The 27,747-nt window shown below is 40.9% G+C and overlaps 2 long non-coding RNA genes across 2 annotated transcripts; one reads left to right on the forward strand and one right to left on the reverse strand.

Annotated features, from left to right (window-relative positions):
- Positions 1 to 1,957: 1,957 nt before the first annotated feature.
- Positions 1,958 to 10,103, reverse strand: LOC122127586. Its single transcript, XR_006151205.1, has 3 exons — positions 10,092 to 10,103; positions 7,564 to 7,568; positions 1,958 to 2,403 (listed from the first exon to the last, which is right to left on the reverse strand). It is a non-coding gene; the product is annotated as an uncharacterized LOC122127586 (long non-coding RNA).
- On the forward strand, positions 8,641 to 26,096 carry LOC122127585. The gene is made up of 3 exons (XR_006151204.1): positions 8,641 to 10,413; positions 16,222 to 16,226; positions 26,084 to 26,096. It is a non-coding gene; the product is annotated as an uncharacterized LOC122127585 (long non-coding RNA).
- The last annotated feature ends 1,651 nt before the right edge of the window (positions 26,097 to 27,747 follow it).

A 27,747-nucleotide genomic window follows, 5' to 3' on the forward strand; every position in this document is an offset into this window, starting at 1 on the left:
CAGTAAAAACTATAGGACATCAATGATATTGAAGCTATGAATATACCGACTTCAATGACCTAATATTTGACTCCTACATAATCGCCACATCCGACCTTAAACCTGGAGAACTACGTCTCCTAGAAGTAGACAACCGAGTCGTCCTTCCAATAGACCTACCCATCCGCATGCTAGTTTCCTCAGAGGATGTTCTACACTCATGAGCAGTACCCTCACTAGGAATCAAAACAAATGCTATCCCAGGACGACTAAACCAAGCCACCCTATCATCCACACGACCAGGATTATTTTACGGCCAATGTTCTGAAATCTGCGGTTCCAACCACAGTTTCATACCAATTGTCGTCGAAATAGTCCCACTTAAACATTTCGAATCATGATCAACAACAATACTTTAGACCCCATTATGAAGCTATCAAAGCATTAACCTTTTAAGTTAAAGACAGGACACCAATTGTCCCATAATGGTATGCCACAATTAGATACATCTTCATGATTTGTTACCATTACAGGAACCACACTTACCCTATTCATTATCTTCCAATTAAAATTCAAAACTTTCACCTTCCACCCTCAACCACAAACCAAAAATCTTATGCACATCAAACCAACCAATCCTTGAGAACTAAAATGAACGAAAATCTATTCACCTCTTTCACTACCCCTACACTTTTAGGCCTACCCCTCGTTATTGCAGTCATTATATTCCCATCCATCCTATTTCCACAACCAAAACGACTAATCAATAATCGTCTCACTACTTTCCAATCATGACTCATAAACGCAATCATTAAACAAATAATAAGCATACACAGCCTAAAAGGACGCGCCTGAACACTCTTACTCACATCCCTAATTATCTTTATTGGCTCCACAAACCTCCTAGGCCTCCTACCCCACTCATTCACCCCTACCACCCAACTCTCCATAAATCTGGGAATAGCCATCCCATTATGAGCAGGAACTGTCTTACTAGGATTCCGACACAAAACTAAATCATCACTAGCCCACTTTCTACCCCAAGGAACTCCATTACCACTAATCCCGATACTCATTATCATCGAATCCATCAGCCTATTAATCCAACCTATAGCCCTCGCTGTACGACTAACAGCCAACATTACAGCTGGCCACCTCCTAATCCACCTAATCGGAGGAGCTGCCTTGGCAATCTATTCTATCAGCCCAATCGGATCACTGGCAGCATTCATCATCCTCACACTCCTTACAATCCTAGAATTTGCAGTAGCCCTTATTTAAGCCTACGTCTTCACCCTACTAGTAAGCCTATACCTACATGACAACACCTAATGACACACCAAACACATGCCTTCCATATAGTAAACCCCAGCCCTTGACCATTAACTGGAGCTATATCAGCTCTCCTCCTAACATCAGGAATAGTAATATGATTTCACTATCAATCTACCCCACTCCTCCTCATAGGCATCTTGTCCAGCATCCTTACTATATTCCAATGGTGACGAGACGTAATCCGCGAAGGAACATTCCAAGGCCATCACACCCCTGTAGTACAAAAAGGCCTCCGCTATGGCATAGTCCTATTTATTATTTCAGAAGTATTTTTCTTTGCAGGCTTCTCTGAGCATTCTACCACTCCAGCCTAGCCCCCACTCCCGAACTAGGAGGATGCTGACCACCAACCGGAATCACTCCACTAAACCCTCTAGACGTCCCACTACTCAACACCTCCGTCCTCCTAGCCTCCGGGGTATCAATTACATGAGCCCATCACAGCCTCATAGAAGGTAACCGAATACCAATAATTCAAGCCCTTTTCATTACTATCATTTTAGGAATTTACTTTACTGTTTTACAAGGCTCCGAGTATATAGAAACCTCCTTTACTATTTCAGACAGCGTGTACGGCTCAACATTCTTCATAGCAACAGGCTTCCACGGCCTACACGTCATAATCGGAACGACATTTCTTATCGTATGCCTAATCCGCCAAATCCAATTTCACTTCACATCCACTCACCATTTCGGCTTTGAAGCAGCAGCATGATATTGACACTTCGTAGATGTTGTCTGACTATTCCTATACGTTTCCATCTATTGATGAGGATCATACTTTTCTAGTATAACTCAGTACTTGTGACTTCCAATCACCCAGTTTTGGTCTCACTCCAAAGAAAAGTAATAAATATACTAATCGCACTAATAATTAATTTCAGCCTAGCCTCACTATTAATCCTAATCGCCTTTTGAATTCCACAAATAAACATCTACTCAGAAAAAGTAAGCCCATATGAATGTGGATTTGATCCAATAGGTTCCGCCCACCTACCCTTCTCAATAAAATTTTTCTTAGTAGCCATTACATTTCTCCTATTTGACCTAGAAATTGCCCTCCTCATCCCACTTCCATGAGCTCTTCAACTAACCTTTATTCATTCAACTACAACCCTCTCACTTCTCCTAATTATCTTAGCCCTAGGCCTAGCTTACGAATGATCAAACAAAGGCCTCGAATGAAACGAATTAGTAGTTAGTTTAACTCAAAACAATTGATTTCGGCTCATTAAATTATGATTCAATTCATAACTACTATTAATGTCCCTAACCATATTTAACCTCTATATCACTTTCTTAGCCTCTCTAATAGGCACAATGATCTTTCGCTCACACATAATATCATCCCTCCTATGCCTAGAAGGAATAATATTATCCCTCTTTCTCATATTATCTATCTCCATTACTTTTACACACTCATCCTTCTCATATACCCTACCCATCATTCTACTTGTCCTAGCTGCATGCGAGGCAGCTGTAGGACTAGCCCTACTCGTAAAAGTCTCAAACACATATGGCTCAGATTACGTACAAAACCTCAACCTACTACAATGCTAAAAATCACCATACCCATAATTATAATAATCCCAATAGTCTGACTATCAAACAACAAGTTTATCTGAATCAATACATCCATATATAGCTTTTTAATCAGCCTTCTAACTATCACAACCCTAATTACCCCCTACAGCTCCATACATTTCTCAACACTATTTTTCACTGATCCCTTATCTACACCACTCCTAATCCTTACATCATGACTCACCCCACTGATAATCATTGCTAGCCAAAAACATATATCTAAAGAACCACTCATCTGAAAAAAAACTTACATCTCCCTAATCATCATCCTCCAAACTACGCTTATCCTAACATTTTCATCAACCGAACTAATCATGTTTTATATCCTATTTGAAGCCACACTAATTCCAACCCTAATTATCATTACACGATGAGGAAACCAAACTGAACGCCTAAATGCTGGCTCATATTTCCTATTCTACACACTTATAGGGTCCCTACCCCTCTTAATCGCATTAATCTATATGTACAAATCAATAGGAACTTTAAACATAACTTTCCTGATGTACAAATCAGACCCACTATACAATTCATGATCCAACCACCTAGTATGGCTAGCATGTATAATGGCATTCATAGTAAAAATACCATTATATGGCCTTCACCTATGATTACCAAAAGCCCACGTAGAAGCCCCAATTGCAGGTTCAATAGTTCTAGCAGCTGTATTATTAAAACTAGGCAGTTGCGGAATGATACGTATTTCAACCTTTATCGAACCCCTTAACAAATCTTTAATATACCCATTCATCCTTTTATCTCTATGAGGCAGAATCATAACCAGCTCAATCTGTGTACGACAAACAGACTTAAAATCACTAATTGCATATTCATCAGTAAGCCACATGGCCCTAGTAATTATCGCTATCCTCATCCAAACCCCATCAAGTTATATAGGAGCTACAGCCATAATAATCGCCCACGGATTAACCTCCTCAGCCCTGTTCTGCCTAGCCAATACCAACTATGAACGCATCCACAGCCGAACTATGCTCCTAGCACGAGGATTACAAACAATCCTACCACTAATAGCCCTCTGATGACTACTAATCTCACTCACAAACCTAGCCCTCCCTCCATCCATCAACCTAATCGGTGAACTAATAATCATCATTTCGTCATTCTCATGATCCCACCCAACCATTCTACTTATAGGAATCAATATATTAATTACCGCATCATACTCACTATATATACTAACCACCACACAACGAGGTAAAACTACCCCCCACACTATAAACATTAAACCGTCCTTTACACGCGAACATACACTTATCTCCCTTCACCTTCTTCCTATCCTCCTTCTAACTGCTAAACCGAGCCTAATCCTAGGCCCCACTTTCTGTAATTATAGTTTATTAAAAACCTTAGACTGTGAATCTAAAAATAAAGAGTTACATCTTTTAATTACCAAAAAAGTACAAACAGAGAACTGCTAATTCTTCTGACCCATATATAACAATATGGCTTTTTTACATACTTTATTAGGATAACAGTAATCCATTGGTCTTAGGAACCAAAAACTTGGTGCAACTCCAAACTAAAGTAATCAACATATATTCATTATCCACCCTAGCTATATTCACAATCTTACTTTACCCTCTCCTTTTTTCCACCTTATCACCACCCAACTCCAACTTTCCAAAAAAAGTTACATCATCAATCAAATACGCATTCCTAATCAGCATAATCCCCCTCACAATTTACCTAAACTCTAATAAAGAAGCCTACATCTCCAACTGACACTGAACAACTATCCAATCAATAGAACTCTATGCTAGTTTCAAGCTAGACTTTCTATCAATTATCTTCATACCAATCGCACTTTACGTTACATGATCAATCATAGAATTCTCCACATGATACATACACAACGACCCCAACATTAACCAATTTATACAATATCTTCTTATATTTTTAATCACTATACTCATCCTAGTCTCAGCCAACAACATATTTCAACTTTTTATTGGCTGAGAAGGTGTAGGAATTATATCTTTTCTTCTAATCGGATGATGATACGGACGATCAGATGCTAACACAGCTGCCCTCCAAGCAATTATCTACAACCGAATTGGAGACATCGGATTTGTCCTAACAATAGCCTGACTATTCTCTAACTACAACTCATGAGACTTTCAACAAATCTTCTCAATAGATACAAACTCAAATATTCCAATCCTAAGACTTATCTTAGCAGCCACTGGAAAATCTGCCCAATTCAGCCTACATCCATGACTTCCCTCAGCAATAGAAGGTCCAACACCCGTATCAGCTCTACTCCATTCCAGCACAATAGTTGTTGCAGGAATCTTCCTTCTAATCCGTTTCCACCCTATTATTCAAAACAACCAAAAAATACTCACCCTCATTCTATGTATTGGCGCCCTAACAACCCTATTCACAGCTATCTGCGCCCTTACACAAAATGATATTAAAAAAATTATCGCATTCTCAACTTCCAGCAAACTAGGATTAATAATAGTCACCCTAGTAATCAATCAACCATACCTATCCTTCCTACACATCTGCACACACGCTTTCTTCAAAGCCATACTATTTATATGTTCAGGATCAATTTTCCACAGCCTAAACGACGAACAAGACATCCGAAAAATAGGAGGCTTAGCCAAAATCCTTCCATTCACCACTTCAGCCCTAATCACTGGCAGCCTAGCACTCACAGGCATACCTTTCCTCACAGGATTTTACTCCAAAGACCTCATCATCGAAGCAATGAATACGTCGTATACAAACGCCTGAGCCCTAATCATTACTCTCATCGCAACCTCACTTACTGCAGCCTACAGTACACGAATCATCTTTTTTGTTCTAACCAATAATCCACGATTTCAACCCATCACTAACATCAATGAAAACCACCCAAACCTAACAAACCCTATCACACGCCTTTGTGTATCTTTGTGTATCTTTGCAGTATCTTTGCAGGATATATCATTTCAAATTTCATCAACCCAATCACTACCCAAACTATAACCATACCAACCATTATCAAACTCACAGCACTTATCATTACACTAACAGGATTTGTTATTGCAATAGAACTCAACTCTATAACACTTCACTTAAAACTTTACCCAAACACATACCACTACAACTTTTCAAAACTATTAGGCTATTTCCCACTAATAATCCACCGCCTAATTCCATATTACAACCTATCTTTCAACCAAAAAATAGCCACATCAACATTAGATTATATCTGAACTGAAAAATCCATACCCAAACTTATCAGCTCACTTCAACAAACAGCTTCAACTTCAACATCAAACCACAAAGGACTAATCACAATTTACTTCCTATCGTTCCTCCTATCAATAATAATCCTTACAATTACAGTAATCTAAACACCTCGTGTTACTTCCACAATAATAAATACACCAACAAACAAAGACCACCCTGCTACAACTATTAATCAACTACCATAACTATATATAGCCCCTACACCTACCGAATCTTCCCGAACCAATACCATCTCATCATTATCAATTACAACCCACTCATCCACATCATAAACATTCTCCAACATATCTACCCCCTCATCCCCGAGAACATAAACCACCAACATAGCTTCCATAATCACACCTAATAAAAGCAACATTCACAGCCAAATATTTGAACTCCAAGCCTCAGGATACTCCTCAGTAGCCATAGCAGTAGTATAACCAAACACCACCAACATACCTCCCAAATAAATTAAAAACACCATTAATCCTATATATGAACTACCATAAATCATCATTAACCCACACCCCACTCCACCACTTACAATTAACCCTAAACCAGCATAAATAGGAGAAGGTTTCGCAGCAACACCAACAAATCCCACTACCATGATTGTTAATAAAATATACATTAAATATGTCATAATTACTACATGGATTTAAAACCAAGACTAATGACATGAAAAACCATCGTTGTCCATTCAACTATAGTAACCTATAATGACAATTATACGAAAAACCCATCCACTAATAAAACTAGTTAATCACGCATTTATTGACCTCCCAGCGCCATCAAACATCTCTGGTTGATGAAACTTTGGATCACTCCTAGGAATGTGCCTAATTATTCAAATCACCTCAGGCCTCTTCCTAGCCATACACTACACACCCGATACTCTCACAGCATTCTCATCCGTCACCCATATTTGCCGAGATGTGAACTACGGGTGACTAATCCGCTACATCCATGCCAACGGAGCATCCCTCTTCTTTATTTGCCTATACCTACACATCGGCCGAGGAATCTATTACGGCTCCTACTCCTACATAGAAACCTGAAACATCGGCATCATCCTATTATTTCTAACAATAGCCACAGCTTTCATAGGCTACGTACTCCCTTGAGGCCAAATATCTTTCTGGGGAGCAACCGTCATTACTAACCTCCTATCAGCCATCCCATACATTGGAACAGACCTTGTAGAATGAATCTGAGGGGGTTTCTCAGTAGATAAAGCTACCCTCAACCGATTCTTCGCATTCCACTTCATCCTACCATTCATCATCGCCGCCATAGCCATAGTACACCTTCTCTTCCTTCATGAAACCGGATCCAACAACCCCCTGGGAATCCCATCAGACTGTGATAAAATCCCATTCCACCCATACTACACAACCAAAGACTTCCTAGGAATCGTACTTCTCCTAGCCTTCTTCCTCACTCTAGTTTTATTTTTTCCAGATCTATTAGGAGACCCAGACAATTATTCACCCGCAAATCCCTTAAATACTCCACCACATATTAAACCAGAATGATATTTCCTTTTTGCATACGCCATTCTACGCTCAATCCCTAATAAACTAGGAGGAGTCATCGCATTAGTTCTCTCAATCCTCATTCTAGCCCTACTACCACATATTCAAACAGCCAGCCAACGAAGCCTGATATTCCGACCCATCAGCCAATTCCTATTCTGATTATTAGTGTCCGATGTCCTAATCCTAACATGAATTGGAGGCCAACCAGTTGAACGACCATTTATCATCATCGGACAAATCGCATCCCTTTCATACTTCACAATTATCCTAGCCCTCATGCCAATCGCAGGAATCATCGAAAACAAAATATTAAAATGAAGAAGCTTTGATAGTATAATAATTACTCAGGTCTTGTAAACCTGAAATGAGGAGCCCCTCCTCTCAAAGCATCAAGGAGAAGATTTTACATCCTACCTCCAACTCCCAAAGCTGGAATTCTACTTCAACTACTCCTTGTATGTAATTCGTGCATTATTTTATTACCACATTAATATCGTACAGTACATTAAACTAACTATCGTACATAATACATTAAATCTTAATCTCACAATTCAACCACAACAACATGAATATCGTCACAGTAACTTAAATTAATGTTCGAAAGACTAGATTTTCCATGATACGTGCATAAACCATCCTATTATGTCTATCCTCGTCCAAATGACTATCCCCTTCCATTGGTGGTCTCTTAATCTACCATCCTCCGTGAAACCATCAACCCGCCCACTAGGACCTCTCTTCTCACTCCGGGCCCATGACACTTGGGGGTAGCTAATATGAAACTATACCTGACATCTGGTTCTTACCTCAGGGCCATAAGCTGTAAAACCGCCCACACGTTCCTCTTAAATAAGACATCTCGATGGATTAATGTCTAATCAGCCCATGATCAACATAACTGTTCTGTCATGCCTTTGGTATTTTTTTATTTTCGGGATGCGAGGCTCAGCTGAGCCGTCAAAGGCTTGATATAGTCAATTACAGTCAAGCTGGACTTCCTGTCTAATATTCAAGACCCCCAAAAGATTAAGCTCTCGAGTATTTTATGAATGCTTATAAGACATAAAAAAGAATTAATACTAACTTCCCACTCAACCCATCACTTTACCTAGAAGTGAGCCAAAAACAGGATTTTAGTAGACCTATTAGGAGCAATTATTCTAAATTAACACTTTAGTCCCTATCACCTTATCACACCTTTACACAACCAGCTCTTCAAAATTAACTAACCAAAAACTTTGTCACAACATACATTCCCTAAATCTACTAGTTTACGTAGCTTAAATTATAAAGCAAGGCACTGAAAATGCCTAGATGAATCATAAAGATTCCATAAGCATAAAGGTTTGGTCCTAGCCTTAATATTAACTGTCAGCAAAATTACACATGCAAATATCCGTAAACCAGTGAGTTCAGCCCTATGTTTTCTACAGACCACAAGGAGCAAGTATAAAGCACGCGTACCCAAACACGCAGCTAAAAACACTAAGTCTAACCACACCCCCACGGGATACAGCAGTGATAAAATTTAAGCAATGAACGAAAGTTTGACTAAGTTATGCTGACTCCATTAGGGTCGGTAAATTTCGTGCCAGCCACCGCGGTCATACGAAAGACCCAAGTTAATATTCCAACGGCGTAAAGAGTGCTAAAATCCTAAACAAATAAACAAATAGAGTTAAGACTTGACTCCGCTGTAAAAAGCCAAAGTCAAAGCAAAAATAAACAACGAAGGTGACTCTAATTTTTGCAGCACTAAAGCTATAGCCTAAACTGGGATTAGATACCCCACTATATCTAGCCATAAACATAAATAGTTCATAACACTACTATTCGCCAGAGAACTACAAGCCACCGCTTAAAACTCAAAGGACTTGGCGGTGCTTTATATCCATCTAGAGGAGCCTGTTCCATAATCGATGATCCCCGATCTACCTTACCACTCCTTGCTAATTCAGCCTATATACCGCCATCTTCAGCTGACCCTAAAAAGGAAACAAAGTAAGCTAAAAAAGTAAATACTAAAGAAGTTAGGTCAAGGTGTAGCCCATGGAGTGGAGCGAAATGGGCTACATTTTCTAATCCTAGAACATTACGAAACTCTATGTGAAACCCATAGAATAAAGGAGGATTTAGTAGTAAATTAAAACTAGAGTGTTTAATTGAATCGAGCAATGAAGCACGCACACACCGCCCGTCACCCTCCTCAAAACCTTAACAATTAAAAGTCCATAACGCCTAATTATAAAAGACTGAGAGGAGACAAGTCGTAACAAGGTAAGTGTACTGGAAAGTGCACTTGGAAGAATCAAAATATAGCTTAAACAAAGCATCTGACTTACACTCAGAAGATTTCAATCCTAATGAATATTTTGAACTATATCTAGCCTAACAAACTACCAAATTAACTATAACATACACATAAATCAAACCATTTACCAAAAATTAGTATAGGTGATAGAAAATTTAACTTTAGCGCTATAGATAAAGTACCGTAAGGGAATGATGAAAGAAAAACCTAAGTAAACAAAAGCAAAGATTAAACCTTCTACCTTTTGCATAATGAACTAACTAGAAAAACTCTGACAAAGAGAACTTTAGCCAGAAACCCCGAAATCAAGCGAGCTACCCTAGAACAGCCTTTTACAGGGCCAACTCATCTATGTAGCAAAATAGTGAGAAGATTTTAAGGTAGAGGTGAAAAGCCTACCGAGCCTGATGATAGCTGGTTGTCCAGGAAAGAATTGACCTCAGAGGGGTGTCTGACCAGGGGTGGGGCATTGTTGGTGAAATGGATGGAGTCCTGAGGCTACATACATCGACATACTCCTTCCTTCTGACCTACATGCTTCTGGGCTAATTGGTGGATTCTTGGGAAGGACGAGGAGACCAAATGGACCAAGCATCAGAACATACTGGCAGAGCTGGGAAAGGTGATGACCCTGTGAGAACTGTTGACAGCTGAAGGGTAGGGAAACAGGCCGGGTGTATGTGTGTGTGGGGGGTGTTGGGGTTATTCCTCCCAGATATTCACCTTCTGCTTTGACCCCCAGCGCCCTTCACCTCCCTCCTGGGATTTTCTGGGACCCTCTTCAGGTGAAAGGATGACCAAGCACAGAAGACAAGAGCTCACACAGCAAGGGGGGGGTCTATCTTCTGCATCCAACAACCCCCATGCCCAGAAAAAAGGAAAAGACCCGAGAAGGCAGGTGTGGAGGTGCTGTTCCCCACCTTTGACTAAAGCCACCAAGTTCCCACTAGGGAGAGAAAGGGTGCAGATGCATGGCTCTGTAGCTCCCACTGCTTCAGGCCAGGGACCATGTGGTGCTCCCTTTTCACCCATCACTGCATCTGCCCTTTTCCTGGGACATTGGTCACTAGGGATGGGAGTGGGATCCCCGGGTTGTCACCCAGCCCCTACCCTTGGGGCACATTAGTGGCAGAACCCTGGCTGGACTGTGGGGTGTGAGGGAGGTGCAAGTCTGTGACCTGGGGGGGTGTCACCAGGTACGGGTGTCGCAGGGTGCAGTCCCACTGGGCGGCCACTCACCTGTGCTGCTGGGAGAAGTTGTTGGTGGATGCTCCTGGTGGGGTGAGCAGCAATGGAGGGGGCATTGCAGACACTCAGGTCCAGAGCAGAGGACTAGGGGCCGGGACCAGGCCAGGGCTGCAAGCCTGCTAGCAGCTTGCCACCATCTGAGGTTTGAAATGCAGTGCCTTGGAGGAAGCAGGGGAGGGGGCTGGGAAGCAGGAGGGCACATCAATTTCCTACTCCAAAGTAGCTTCAAGACTCTTGCTCACTACTCAGCCATCTCTACCTTCTTCAACTGCTGGTAGTGGTGACAACCAACCTAGGGAATCCCAGGGGGTACAAGGCAGCATGGAATGTGGGCGTGGCCACCATTCTTGTATTCCATTGGTCAGAAAGAAACCTGAAAGAATGGTGGTGTGGCCAGAATCATGTGATGCACGCAGCATGGGCAGAGTCAAGATGACAGCAACTCCCCCAGCCACTTTCCCAGGGAACTATGTCCAATTCAGTTGGGGACAAGAGGGTAACCTGCTTTAGCCAGATGGCTGCACAGATTCTTGTGTGTGTCTATTTGTTGCCAGTCCCAAACCTTGAACTCAGGATCTGGGCACAGTCCATGAGCTGCTTTTGCTCAAGGCTAGCCCTCTACCACAAGAGCTACACGGCTCTTCTTCTGGCTTTGTTGGCACTGAAGTTGGACAGGGGTCTCAAGGACTTTCCTACTTAGGATAACTTTGATCCTCCCATCACAGCCTTGTAAGTAACAAGGAGGATTGCTGAGAGCCACTGGGCCTGCCTAATCACTGGTCTTGTTTATGTTCTTGGACAGACTGGTGAGTTCCCTATCCTCAGGTTGAAGTGGTGGGAGCTGGAGCCCACTATTCGAATCCTGGTCCTGCCACCTCTAAATGGTAGGAGATCCTAAGAAACTTGTTCCTATCCATATGATTACCAATGGAATGTGATGTAAGTCATGATTGAACAGTTCTTGAATAATTCTAGGATAAAATGATACACAATTATATTATAAGACACTGATTGATTTTAATTAATACTTTATTAAGCATTTAAACAATCACATTCATAAAATGGAGGCATAATGAAATACCTAAGAAATGGACCTTATATACTATAAAGGTGCCATTTTTTTCTGCCAAGACTGGGATTGGAACTCATGGTCTGGGTAACTCTCTTGCACTGTGTGGGAAGGGGAAGATTTCCTCCTTGAAGTCAAGAAAATCAAGTCTGTTCCTTAGGCCTGAAATTGATCCCCACCACTAGAAAACATCCTACTCATGTATAATTTCCATATATAATTTATATTTATATACATATGTTGACTCCATATTGCATTCAGTGGAGTTATTCATTTTATTTTTTGTTTTAATCATGTATTGACCATTTATTTTATTGACTATTATGACACATAGAACATTGATTACATTGATTACATAGGACATAGGTCTGCATAGTATTCCACTTCATACCTGACACTCAGAAGATTCACAGTAAAGGAAAACATGTCACCATCAGATTCTTACTCCACGATTCATTATTTGGGAGTGCTGGCATCTGAACTCATGGCCTACAAGGCCAAATTAATGAATGGGTGAGTGTCCACATGCCATCCTGGGGCAAATTGAGCTGACAGGCAGTTCCTACGACCTAAGATCGAGTCCCAGGGGTTGACAAAATAAGAACAGATTGACACGCAGGTGGCTGTATACTAATAAATATATATCTTTATACCATTCCAGAGATGTCTGTCCATTATTCACTTATATAGACTACATTTGTACCAATTCTTGGATATTTATTATACCTCCATGTAATTATTGTTATTGTTTTCATCTTTAAATTATTAATGAAATCTGTGTCTTGAAATTATTGTGTTCCTGTAATAGTATTCTTTTAATGCTTCATAATATTAAATAAAATCAATCAGCCTCCTGAAATTATGCTGTCTAATTTTATAGAAGCATCATTCACAATCAACTCATTCAACCGTGACATTGATAACATTCCATTGTTATTCCTATGGATGAGAATAAGTCTCTTAGTATCTCCTGCCATTGGTTGTGTCAGGACAGGGATTCGAAATCAGGGCTTACATTGCCACGTGGGCCTATGGTTTTCCCGGTATTCTGTCAGCCTTCAGCAATGCAAGGTGAAGTACCCTTTGCAAAAGTGTCATTTAGACCCAGGAGGTCACTGTGCAAAGGAAGAAAACATAAAAAGCTGTCTCACAGCATTTTTCTGTGCATTTTTTCCCTGAAAGGCCTGGGGGTTTAGGATCCCAGGAGCAGCTATGGGTCCAGTGGCTCCATCCCAGCCTTGAGTGATCAAAGATGAGGCAGAGTTGCCACGACCTGAGTTCAAGTGCCGTGCTGAGCATAAAATAAAATAAAATAAAAAATAAATTAGCTCTCTGGCTTGCAATTTGCACTGTTTATTCTGCATGGTTTTCGATTTGAACTCAGGGTCTGGGTACACCTGCAGCACTGTGGATGAAGCGGAATCTTACCATACTTGAAGATAAGAAAGTCAGGCCTGTTCATTAGGCACGAATTCAAGCCCCAGCCCTGGAAAACATACTATTTATATACATTGTAAAGATAGGATTTATACTTACCTATAGATGTTCAGTCCATACATGTTTGGTGTGGTTGTTCCTTGTATTTTTTTATTCATTTATTTACCATTGATTTTATTTACTACGATGACACCCACTCCATTGATTACATTGATGATATACTATCACATAGCATCTAGATTTGTAGACATGTTCTCCATCATGCCTAACACCCGGGACTCTCAGAGAAAAGAAAAATAATTTTCACACTCAGTTTCTTACTTCATGATCCACTTGGTAATGCTGGGATCTGTCTCAGGGCCTAGCAGGACCAATTGGTGAATAGGTCAAGGTGAACAAACCAGCCTGTGAGCAACTAAGGAGCTAGGCCATTCCCAGGATCTGACATTGATCCTCAGGGTGCCCCACGATAGTCATAAATTCATTATTTAAACATAGGATCTATGTTTACATACATGTGTGGACAGCATTTTGCATTCAGTGTACTTCTTATTTTGTGACTAATTCATGGAGGTATTGTGTATTTTATTGAGTATGGTGACAGGTATAACTGTGCTGACATGGATAACAACCTGTTCCTATGGTTATAGGGTTGCCTATGCATTCTCCATCCTTGTTGAGACCCAGGACTTTCACAGGAGAGGAAAACATGTGCAACGATTGCCTTCTGACATAAGGAGGAATCTTTTGTTAGTGCTGAGATTTTAACTCAAGTCTGGGTAGCTCTGTTGCACAGTGGGGGAAGGGGAAGCTCTCCATCCTTAAAGACTAGAATGTCAGTTCCAGTCCAGAGCCTAATTTGAAGCCCCAGCACTGGACAAAATAATAAACCCATCTTTTTTAAACATAGGATCTCTCTTTACCTACAGGTGTCGTATGCATCTTGCATTCAGTGTAGATTTTTTTAAATTTTATTTATTCATGGATATATTGTGTATATTATTGAGTATGGTGACAGATATAACTGTGCTGACCTGGACAACCTATTTCTATGGCTATAGAGTTGCCTATATAGCATTCTCCATCCTCTCTGAGACCCAGGACTTTCACAGGAAAGGAAAACAGGTAGATTGATTGGATTCTCACATCAGGATGAAACTTTTGGCTGTGCTAAGATTTGAAGTCAAGGCCTAGCAGACCCAATTGGTGAAAGGGTCATCGTGAGCACACCAGCCTGTGAGCCACTAAGGCACTAGGTCATTCCCTACACCTGAGATCGAGCCCTGGTGGGGGACAATATAGTCATAAATTCATAATTAAACCAAGGATCTATATTTCCATACATGGGTGGGCAGCATCTTTAGTTTGTCTCTTATTCATTGATATATTGTGTATTTTCTTGAGTATAAGATGACAGATATAACTGTGGTGACCTGGATGACAACCTAGTCCCATGAGTATAGAGTTGCTTATACATTCTCCATTCTACTTGAGACCCAGAACTTGCAAAGCACAGGAAAACAGGTGCAATGACTGGCTTCTCACATCAGGGTGAATTTTTGGCAGTGCTGGGATTCACACTCGGGGCCTAGGAGGCCCAACTGCCCAATGAGTCCACGTGAGCACACCAGCCTGTGAACCACTAAGGAGCTGGGCTGTTCCCAGGAGCTGAGATCAAGCCCTAGGGAGGCCACAAGAGTCCTCAATTCATCATTAAAACATGGGATGTATATTCACATCTGTGTTTGGACTGCATCGTGCCTTAATGTAGTTATTCTCTATTTTGCATGCTATTCATGGATATATTGTGTATTTTCTTGAGTATATGATGACAGGTAAAACTCGGCTGACGTGGATGACACCCTATTCCCATGGCCACAGGGTGGCCCATGCATTCTCCATCCTAGCTGAGACCCAGGACTTAAACAGGAAAAGAAAACAGGTGCAACGATTGGCTTCTGACATCAGTATGAATATTTTGACAGGCTGGGATCTGAACTCGGGGCCTAGCAAGCCCAATTGGCGAATGGGTCCATATGAGCACAGCAGCCTGTGAACCACCAAGGAGCTAGGCCATTCCCAGGACCTGAGTTTTAGTCCCCGGGGAGGGAGAAGGAGAGCACAATAGTTATCCATTCATAAGCTGAATTTAGTATGCAAATAAGTACGTATTTGTATAGAGTAGGAGAGAAGGCGACCTGTGATGGAATCCAATCTACCGTGTGACTTCCGATTTTTGGATCTTTCCTGATTCCTCCATTTCATGACTGTGATGATTATTGTCATGCTTCATCAATTCTTCATTACAAATAATTGATACCCCATGAGTCTTGCCTATCATTTTCTACTCCCATCATGCACAAACTACTCATTCAAGGATGATAACAATTGCATTCCATGGCTCTTTCTAGGTCCAGAAAAGAGAATCTCAGGCTCTCCTGCCATTCCCTCCTCCTAGGGGGGCTGAATTCAAGCCTCAGTCCTGGAAAACATACTCCTTATATACCTTTTAAAGAAAGGATTTCTACTTCCATACAGATGTTCAGTCCATATCATGTTTGGTGTGGTTATTTATTTTATTTCTTGTTTTATTCATTTATTTACCATTTATTTTATTGACTCTGATGACACCTATACCATTTATTATATTGTTTACATCCTATCACATAGCATCTAGATTTGTAGATGTGTTCTCCATCATGCCTGGTATTGCTAGGATCTGAATGCAGGGCCTAGCAGGCCGAATTCATGAATGGGTGAGTGTGAGCATGGCATCCTCTAGCCAATGAAGCTGTCAGGTGGTTACTAGGCGCTAGTTTGTGCCCCAGGTTTGGCCAAAACAGCGATAAATAGATAGGCAGGTGGTGGTATACAAATAAATAAACATTGGTAAACAGTGCCAGAGCCTTCTATGACTGAATGACACCTACTATGTTCCTACCAACACTTAGGTATTTATTATTCCACCATTACAGGAATATTATTCTTTTCATGCTTAATAAACTATTAAGATCAATCAGCAACCTAGGATTATTGCATCCAATTTTAGACTCAACTTGTGCATGAACTACTCTTTCAGTTGGCATTCATATGCATAGGAACAAGTCCCTTGCATTCTTCTACCATTGTTAGGTGTCAGGACCGGGTTTGAACCAAGAGCCTATGTTGACAGGTTGGCCTATGGTTTCCCTGATAGCCCGCCAGCTTTCAGCAATGGCAGGTCAGCTCCACTTTGCAACCAGGTAATTAAGACCCAGGATAGTCACCTTGCAAAGAAAAAAATCCTAAAACCCTTCAGCCCTCTGCAGCTCACCACTTTTTGTGCTTTCCAGCTTTTTTTTTTCTTCCTGCAATCCCTCTGGGCCTAAGATCCCCCAATCGAATATGGGTCCAGATGCTGCACCCCAGCCTAGGGTGATCGAAGCTAAGGCAGACTTCCATGACATGAGTTCAAGCCCCATTGTTGACCAAAAAAAAAAAACCAAATAAAAATTAATTAATTAATTAATTAAATTAAAAAAATAAAGCTCATTTGTTTGGAATTTCTGCCAGTTTTCTTTCCTAGCCTAGGATTTGAACTCAGGGTCTTGGTAAATCTGTAGCAATGTGTGGGAAGGTGCAGTGTTGTCACTACTTGAATTCAAACCCTGTGCCAAGCCAAAAAAAAAAAAAAAATAAGTCACTGACCTGGGCAGTGGGAGTAGTTGTGGACATGGTAGAGAAGGTATGGTAGGGGGAAAACAAAGGAGGAAGCAACAATGCTCAATAGGAAATGTGCTCATTACCTTGCTCATGTAACTGTAACCCCTCTGTACAACATTTTTACAATAAAAATGTACAAAATGAAACAATATAGTTCTCAGAGAAGCACTTTAGGGGTAAAGGAAGGATGTCTGAATAGCTGTACAAAATTCACCACTGCATTTTTGTTTAATGCTCAGTATGAAACTGAATAAACATAACAGCTTCCATTAAAAAAAATTAAGTCTCAGTCTTGGAACTGGTGCCAGTATTTCTGCTATTGCTGGGATTTGATCTCACTGTCCAGGTAACTCTTTTGCACCATAGGTGAAGGCAAATCTCACTGTCCTTGAGGAAAAGAAATTCAGGCTAGAGTTCCCAGGGACTGAATGAAGGCCCTGCAATGGAAAAACTATTTCTATACATGTGTAATATATGATATATACTTACATATGTATGTTTTTTACATATTATGATTACTATTGATTTTGTATTTTATTTTTATTTGATTCATTAATTTATTGTTTTATTATTATACACATAATATTTATTACATTTTGAACATACATTATAAAATTATACACAATAATTTAGGACATTAACTCATTTTTCATTAATCTTTTATTAAGTGTTGAAACATGATACATAATTAAATGGAGGCATTTGTCACAGTCTTCACATGTTTAGAGTCTCACTCAAGTATGAGCTGTGTTTTACCTTTGGATACCTTACTATAGTGATCTCTTTAGATGATTTATAGTCAGAAGCCTTTTCTTGAGGATAGGCAAGTTGAGGGATAAAATTGTAAGGGTGGGGCAAGAAATGTGGCTTAGTGGTAAAGAGCTCACTCAGCTTGCATGAATGTCAGGGTTTGAATCCTCAGTGCCACATACTCAGAAAAAGCCAGAAGCTGTGGAGGGGCTCAAGTGGTAGAGCACTAGCCTTGAGGAAAAGAAGCCCCAACACTGTCAAAAACAATAGGCCATATGCCAGTGGCTCACACTTGGAACTCTAGCTTCTCTGGAGGCTGAGATCTGAAGACCACCGTTCAAAGTCACCCTAGACAAGGAAAGCCTGTTAGACTGTTATCTCCAATGAACCACCAAAAAACCCACGTGGTGCTGTGGATCAAGTGATACAGTGTTTGCCTTGCTCAGGAAAAGTCCCTAGATTTGATTCAATTCACACAATTGGAAAAAACTAAGGGTTAATCAAAGTACTTTTTCTATTTGCTAATTAGGAGAACATTCTCTGGAAAATGAACGCTGATATATAGCAGAATTGAAATCAGAGCTCAAGGTTCAAGTGTAGCAGATCCATATGCCCAGCCTCTCCGACTCTAGCATTATAACCTTGTGTCCTACGGGGTTCTGAAAGGTCAAATGTTGAAAGACATAATATGCTCACCAAGCCCTTTGTGATGAGCAGTTGACTTGTATTGTTGATGTCATTACACTTCTGAACCCAGCAGAACAGCAGTGGCTCACACCCGTCACCTAGCTCAGGAGGCTGAGATCTGAGGATCACAGGGTGAAGCCAGCTAGGGCAGGAAAGTCTAGGACAATCTAACTTCCACTTTGGAAAGGTCAGATGTTCAAGAGCTTCCTGTGTTTCTCTTGGTGATGAGAAGTTACTTGCACTCTAAATGTTCTTAGAATTCTTGAGCTATAGAAGCAGAAAAGAAACATTTTTAACCCATCCTGGGTTCAAATGAAGTATTCAGGATCCAAGCCCTAGCCCTGTTAGCAGGAAGAACTCCTGTGTAACATTGTATTTGAAGGACCAAAAACAGTTTCAAAAGACATGCTAGGTGAAGAGACCTAGGCTTGCAGGATTAGGAGGCAGAATGTACATAATCAACAGGGAAGTGAGCTGCAAAAGCACTTCATGCATTCCAGGCACAGCCAGCAAAGGGGGGAACCCTGAAACATTTGTTAGAGTTACACCAGGGTCAGGCCTTTCTCAGCCTCTTCAAACAATGACTAATTAACCTTCCTCTCTCAGGTGAAGGGAGCCTCAGGCTATCTTTAGGTTAACAATAGAGAGCCAGTTTAGAGAGGGAGAGGGGAGGAACAGAGAAGAAAAACCCTGCTCTCTGCCTTAAGGAATGGGATTTTGACTCTCCATCTGTCAGATTTAAAGACCATTCTTCTACCTCTGCCAATTCATTCTCTTTCCTTCATTCTGCACATCATTAATGCAAATTCCCAGTCCCAGGAGAGGCAGGGCCCTTTCTCTTCTGTCTCTAAGCACCTGAGTTAGAACCTGGCTCTGCCCTCTTGGCTCTTGGGCCTTCTGCTGCCTGAGAAGTGGGACAGAGACAGTCTTCCTGCTCTGTGGTTGTGTGAAGGCAATGTGGTGGCCTGGCTCCCTGCAGAAGGCCTCACACTGGGAAGTATTCCCTTCTTTCCTCCTGACGTCCAAGATCTATCTATCCACCTATCTACCTACCTTCCTTCCTACTTACCTACATAGCTAGCGATCTCTTATCAGTTTTTGGGATGAACTCAAGGCCTGGGCACTGTTTCTAGCTCTCTGCTACTTGAGCCACAGCACCAATTCTGGCTTTTTTCTGTGTGCTACTGAGGAATCGAACCCAGGGCTCTTGCATGCTAGGCAAGCACTCTCTCACTAATCCAAATACCCAGCCCCCTCATCTTTTTCTTCATTGTAGTTTTTACATAAGTATGCTACCATTTTACGTCCCCAAGTTTAATTCTGAATACTGGCTATTTCTATGAACACTTTTCTTCCCCTGCCTGATTTGTCACTGTCCCTGCCTTGGCCTCATAATAAAATGTAAATAAAGGCTGTTGAGAGCTTAAGTGTGCATCATATAAAGACACAGGCCTGCTACCCTGGAAGAGAAAAGCCATGGGCTTGAAATGAAAAGAATGGTGCAGTATGTGCAACGAGTATATCTGAAAAATAAATCAGTAAATAAAGCAGAAGCATTGAATATGGTCTGTTTGCACTCAGGGTGGTAATATACACACATAAGTAGGTAGGGCACTGATACATAACTTGGTATTCTCTTCTTTAATTTATTTTGTGGCCATCCCAGGGCTTAATCTCAAAGCCCGCTGCGTTCCTCAGTTGTTTTGCTCAAGGGTGAGGCTCTACCACCCTCACAGCTCCACTTCAAGCCATCTGGTCATTAATTGGACATAAGTACCTTCCAAACTTTCTTGCCTGGTCTGGCCTGTTTTTCCTGCTCGGCTTTCTCTCTCAAAGCTGGAGCTCTACCCTCTGGGCCACTGCTTCACTTTTGGTTTTCTTTTGGTTTTTGGAGATAAGAGTCTCAAAGACATTCCTGCTTGGGCTGGCTTTGAACGGCAATCTCCTGAGGAGGCTTCAAGCGGCTTTCCTCAAGGATTCGCCAAGGAGGTGCTCCACAGAAATCCTTAGTCTAAATCTTGAGACCATGAGCTCAGAGCAGAAACCCAGAGCTTTACCATTTTGTGCCACAGCTTCACTTCTAGTCTGTGTGTGTGTGTGTGTGTGTGCGCGCGCGCACGGGCTTCTGCTCTGAGCCTATGGTCAGCACCTAGTCCCTGTGTTCAACCCCAAAACCTAGCCACCCAGGGCCCAACTAAGAGAAGTGAAACATTTCAAAACTTGATGAGCTTCACCAGACTCATATGACAGGAAGCATTGTGATACCAGACATGTGCTTGGATTTCCCAAGCTTCCAGAACCCTGGGAGAGGCATCATAGGTCCATCATTGCTGCAGGTCCTGGGGTTGAACTGTGAGCCTAGACATACTCTCTGAGCTCCTTTTACTCAAGGGTATTGCATTAACCTTGAATCCAAGCCTTACTTCTGGGTTTTTCTTTGATCTCTCAGAAATAACAATGTCAGGGACTTTCCTATGCTGGCTGGATTCAAACTAAGGTTCTCTACATCTCAGCCTCCTCAGGAGCTAAGATTACAGTCAGCAGCCCTTGGCACCTGCCTTTCTTTTCTTCTTCATTTTTTAATCTGGACAATCTGACTTCTTAACAGGGTCATTCCAATGGTTTGAATTTATAAGTAAACTACCCCAATGTTCTTACAGCTGCTTTCTCTGAGAAGGATTTTCTCTCCTCATCTTCTCCTCTGGTCACAGGTTTGAAGCCAAAAGTGAGAAATGAGTGTCCAAGGATTTGGGAGCAAATGTCCACAGGACATGCCAGCTTTGTCACTTAGCATTGAGCTGCAGTGAATTTACTGTTTCAGGATGAGAGGACCGAAAGCTGGAGCGATCCTCATACTCTCTGCATTGCTCCCTTTGCCTATAAAATGACCTAATAATTATGAATGTTTTTTTGTCTACACCCTTAAGTATCTAGAACACACTAGAAGCATATTCATGTTTCTGTTTTTCTCTAGCACACACACATGCACGTACAGCTTCACTTCTGGTCTCTGTGTGTGTGTGTATGTGTGTGTGTGTGTGTGTGTGTGTGTGTGTGTGTGTGCATGCGCACACGCTCATGCACACACATACACATGTGTGCATACACCAGTCCTGGAGCTTGAACTCAGGACCTGAGCACTGTACCTAGTTTCTCTTATACAAGGATAGCCCTCTCCCACTTGAGCCACAGAGCCACTTCAGGCTTTTTTCTAGTGATGTGGTCCTGAGAAATCAAGCCCAGGGTTTCATATATGCAAAGTACTCTACCTCTAAGGCACATTCCCAGACCACTAAGTCAGGTTTGTTTGTTTGTTTCTGTTTTTTTTTATTGTTGTTGTTGTAGGTTGTAGGAGTTAAAGTCTGGGTCTGGTGCTGTCCCTGAGCTCTTCAGCTCAAGTTTGTGCTCTACCACTTGAGCCACAGAGCTACTTCAGGTTTTCTGGTGGTTCATTGGAGCTATATGTCTCAAGGACTTTCCTGCCCAGGTTAGTTTTGAACCATAATCCTCAGATCTCATCCTCCCGAGTAGCTAGGATAACAGGCATGAGTCACAAGCACCCAGCTTCCACTTCAGTTGTCTTAGTGGTGAATTGAAGATAATAGTCTCATGGGACCTTTTGTGTCTGGGATAGTTGGGAACCCATATCCACAGATCTCAACTTCTTATAAGGCAAGGCAACAGACTTCAGCTATCAACTCCTAGGCCGTGGCATTCTGCTGCAAGGTGGTTAGTGGTTCCATGTGGTGGAGTGTTAGCCATGAGCCCAAGAGATAAGGGTCAGCACCTAGGCCCCGAGTTCAAGGTTCATGACTGAGAAAAATCAAAACAAAACAATTGTCCACAGGAGACAACTCACTAGTCTTCAGTAATACATAATTTTGTCTCTGCCATGGGGACATATCTGAGCCTCAATATTCTTGTCTGCATAATCATCTGAGTTGTGGAGGTCTTCGAGTACCAGGTGAAAGAGTGCACCCAATGAAGGACACAGCACATGTTACTCTTTGCAGGACTCAGCTGAGAGCATCTTATGAAGGACTCAGCACATAGCTCTATTCGATAAGCTGTCATTAGGATTGGGGTGCTTTCATCAGTATCACCATTCTTTGAGGAATATTTCACAAACCAAACAAGTTCACATCTAATGGTTTAATGGTATTTTTGAGGGGGGAGTTACCCAGGGTGCTGGAACTCAAAGCATGGGGATACCGTTCTAATAACATTTGCTCAAGGCTAACGCTGTACCACTTCAAGCCACATTTTAAAGTGTCCCGCAGACTTCCTGCTAGGACTGGGTTTTAAAGCCCCCAAGCAGCCAGGATGATAGGGGTAAGCCAGCAGCGTCTGGTTCCTTGCAGCTGGGTTGCAGGGGTTTACATCTGGCTAAGTTAGGTTAGGTGGAAGCTTTCAGCACCAGACTCCTAGCTTGCTTTGTGATGAGGTATTTGAAGTCCTGTCCTTCTACAGTTGCAGTTAGAACATTCTGCCTTTTTGGCAGCAGTCCTGGGGCTTGAGTAAGGGCTTCGACAGTGTCCCTAAGCATTTGTGCTCAAAGCTGGCACTCAATTGAGGAAAGGCAGCAGAACTTCCAGGTTTTCTGTTTATGTGGCACTAAGGAATCAAAACCAGGGATTCGTGCTTACTAGGTGAGAACTCAACCACTGAGCCCCAGGAGTGAACAAGATATAAATAGATAGAGATTGCTGTACATAAATATTATATACACAAAAAGAGATGCCTGTATATTATTAAATTATAGATAATATTACTACCAATTATTAGGTATTAAATTATGTCTCTGTTTAATGATGTGTCCCAGTTGAACCATTAATAAAGCATTAATTAATAATTACTCAATAACCTGTTATTATTTATCACATATGTATATACATCCATACATATAATTACATATTTTATAGAACAAAACAGATGTCTACATATAATTAAATTATGTATGCATCATGTGTTACTACCAATTATTATGTATTTAATTATGTCTCCATGCAATTTTTATTCTGTTAGTGCTTAATAAAATATTCATCTTAATGCAGTCCTATAGTTCTTATATCTAATATTATCCTACAATGATTCACTACTAATTCAATTTGTTTATCATTTACTGTAGTGATAATTTTTCCACCTATGACATTTATTACATTTATGACATCCTCTTACATAGCATATAGATTTGCATACGAATTATACATCCTACCTGACACCGAGCACTTTCAAAGAAAAAGAAAACATGTGTCATGCTCAGCTTCTCACTCCATGATTACATTTTTGGCAGTGCTGGGATCTAAATTCAGGGCCTACAAGGTTTAATTCATGAATGGGTGACTGTCAGCACAGCAGCCACTAGCCAATTCATCTGCCAGGCAGTTCCCAACCCTGAGATCAAGCCCCATATGTTGACTCCATATTGTGATTAATGTATTCATTCTTTTTGTATTATTCATTTATCTACCATTTATTTTATTGACTGTTAATACACAAGGAATATTTATTACATAGGGCATAGATTTGCTTGTGTATGAAACTTCACACCTGACACCCAGACCTTTCACAGAAAAGGAAACATGTGTCACTTTGGGCTTCTTAATCCGCGATTCAATTTTTGTGAGTGCTGGCATCTGAACTTACAGCCTACAAGGTCCAACTCATAAGTGGGTGAGTGTCAGCATGTCAGCCTGGGGCATATGGAGCTGACAAGCAGATCCCAGCATCTGAGATCGAACCCCAGGGGTTGACAAAATAAGAGCAGATTGACATGCAGATGGTAGTACACAAATAAATATAGATCTTTATAGTGCCAGAGATGTTTATACATGATTCAGTTATATATGCTACATTCCTACCAATTCGTGGATATTCATTATGACTCCATGTAATTAATATTATTGTTTTCATCCTTAATGAATTATTAATTAAATCAACCACTGTCCTGAAATTATTGTGTCCATGTAATTAATTGTATTCTTTTAATGTGTCAAAAATATTAATTAAAATCCATCGGCCTCCTAAAATCACTCTAATTTTATAGTAGTATCATTCAGGAAGAACTAATTTAACCTGGACATTCAAAACCTTCCATTGGAATTCCTATGAATATGAACGAGACTCTTAGAATGTCCTGCCATTGGTAGGGGTCAGAACTGGGCTTTGAACTCAGGGCCTATGTTGCCATGTTGGCCTATGGCTTCCCTGGTAGCCCACCAGCTTTCAGTAAGCCACGTTAAGAGCATTTTTCAGCTGTGTCATTCAGATCCAGGATGGTCACCTTGCAAAGAAAACAAATGTAAAACTGTCAGCCATCTGCAAGTTGAACGGTTTTATTTTGTGTTGATTTATTTACTTTTTTCCTGTCAGCCTTTGGGGCCTAGGAACCTAGGATTGGCTGTGGATCCAGTGGCTGCACCCCAGGGTAGAGTGATCAAAGTTGAGGCAGAGTTGCCACGACATGGGTTCAAGCCCTGTGGCAAAATAAAAATACATACATACATACACATATACACACATACATATGTACACTATAAATATTTTAAAAATTATGAGGCTCCTTGGCTTGGAATTCATGCCATTTTTTTCTGGCAGGCCTGGGATTTGAACTCAGGATCTGGGTAAATCTACAGCACTATGGGGGAAGGGCAAGCTCACTGTGTTGGAAGACAAGAAAGTCAGGCCTGTTCCCAGGGCCTGAATTCAACCCTAGCATTCAAAAAAAATATTCGTATACATTTTAAATACATGACTTACATTTACTCTCAATTGTTTACTGCAGGGGCTGGGAAGGTGGCTCAGTGGTAGAGCGCTTTCCTTGAATGCCTGAGGCCCTGGGTTCGATTCCTCAGCACCACATAAGCAAAAAGAAAAAAGCCGGAAGTGGCACTGTGGCTCAAGTGGTAGAGTGCTAGCCTTGAGCTGAAGAGCTGAGAGACAGCACCCAGGCCCAGAGTTCAGGCCCCGCAACCAGACCCAAAAACAAATGTTTACTGCATATTACAGTTAGTGTATTAATTGTTTTATTTTGTTTTTAATTATTTGTTTTGTATTTTAGTGAGTATGATTGCATGTATAACATTTTTTACATCCTATCACATAGGACATAGATTTGCATATATATTGTACATCATACTTGAGACCCAGGACTTTGACCGGTAAGGAAAACGTGGGACAATTGGCTTCTTCCACCAGGATTAAGTATTTGGCAATTCTGTGATTTGAACTCAGGGCCTAGAAGGCCCACTTCATGAATGGGTCAATGTTAGCATACCAGTCTGATGCAAGTGAAGTTGTTGGGCAAATTTGAGGACCCAAGTTCACGTCCTAGGAGTGGCCAATATATAAACAGACAGATGTGTAGACTGAAGTGTGTGTGTGTATTTATATATGTATATGCATCTATCAATAAATGTATACAGAGACAGACATTTATGTAGATTCTAGTGTATAACTATATATAAAGTGTGATATCTATATTGTATTTATATATATATTCTATTACTACCAATTATTTGGTATAAAATTATGCCTCCATTAATTAATCACAGTAGAAGACTTAATAAAGTATTAATTAAATTAATCAATAATCTATATTTATTGTGTACAATCTTATACTAGAATGACTTGCTAATTAGTGATTCAATTAGTACATGTCAACATTCTATTAGTGTTCTTATAGATAGGAACTAGTTTCCTAGGATCTTCAGCCATGTGTAGGTGGCAGTCCCAGGATCGAACTAAGGGCCTCTGTGCATGGATTGGGCTCAGGCTTCATTAACAGCCTCGGCTATGCAAGGTCACATAAAATTTTCAAGCCTAGTCACTGTCACCCAGGATGGTTACAGTGCAAAGGAAACAAAGGTAATACTGTGGTGTAAAACTTCCTGGTTTATTCATCCTCCATTTTTGTTGGTTTGATGATTTTTTTCCAGTGAAGGGAGTTGAACTTGGTTCCTAGGATCCCTGGGTCATCTGTGGGTGTAAAAGCTGCACCCCAGCTTAGGGTAATCAAGACTGAGGCAGAGTTAGGGCAACCTAATTTCAAGACCCATGCCTGCCCCCCCCCCCCCCCACAAAAAATGTTAAGGCATTGACTTGGAATTTAGGCCATTTTTTCTGCCATACCTGGGATTTGAACTCAGGGGCTGGGTAACACTATTGTGATCTGGGTGACATAGGAGTTCACCGCCTTGAAGAAAAGAAATTCAGGAACATTTCCCAAGGCATGAATTCCAGGCCCAGGACTGGCAAAAATAATCGTTATATACATTTATAATGTATATCATATATATGCATGTATTTGCATAGATATTATATATTGTACCTAGGACACAAGATTTTCACAGAAAGGAAAACAGTTCAAAATTGGCTTCTTACTCCACCTATTAACTTTGGCACTGCTAGGATTTGAACTCAGGGCCTGGAATGCCCAATTCATCAAGTGGCCATTAAGCACAGCAACCTCAAAAAAATTTACTGCCAGGCAGTTCTCAGGACCTGACTTCTAGCCCAAGGAGTCGCCAATATATAAATAGATAGAAGTGTAAATTGCTGCAAATATATATATATATATATGTATATATATATATATATATATACACATACAGAGAGAGAGAGAGAGAGAGAGAGAGAGAGAGGGCTGGGGGAGAGAGAGATTTATAGGTTTATTTGATTGTATATTTAAATATATAAAAATTTATAGAATGCAAGATGTTTACATATTAAATTACATGTAATATATTACTAATAATTAATAGATATTGAATTATGCGTCCATTTAATGATGTATCATATTTTAAGGCACAATAAAATGCTTCCTTGAGCAAAAGGAGCTCAGGGACAATGTCAAGAATCAC

This window comes from Dipodomys spectabilis, unplaced genomic scaffold (assembly GCF_019054845.1).
Source record: "Dipodomys spectabilis isolate Male_0828 unplaced genomic scaffold, ASM1905484v1 ptg000304l, whole genome shotgun sequence".
NCBI classification, from domain to species: Eukaryota; Metazoa; Chordata; class Mammalia; order Rodentia; family Heteromyidae; genus Dipodomys; species Dipodomys spectabilis.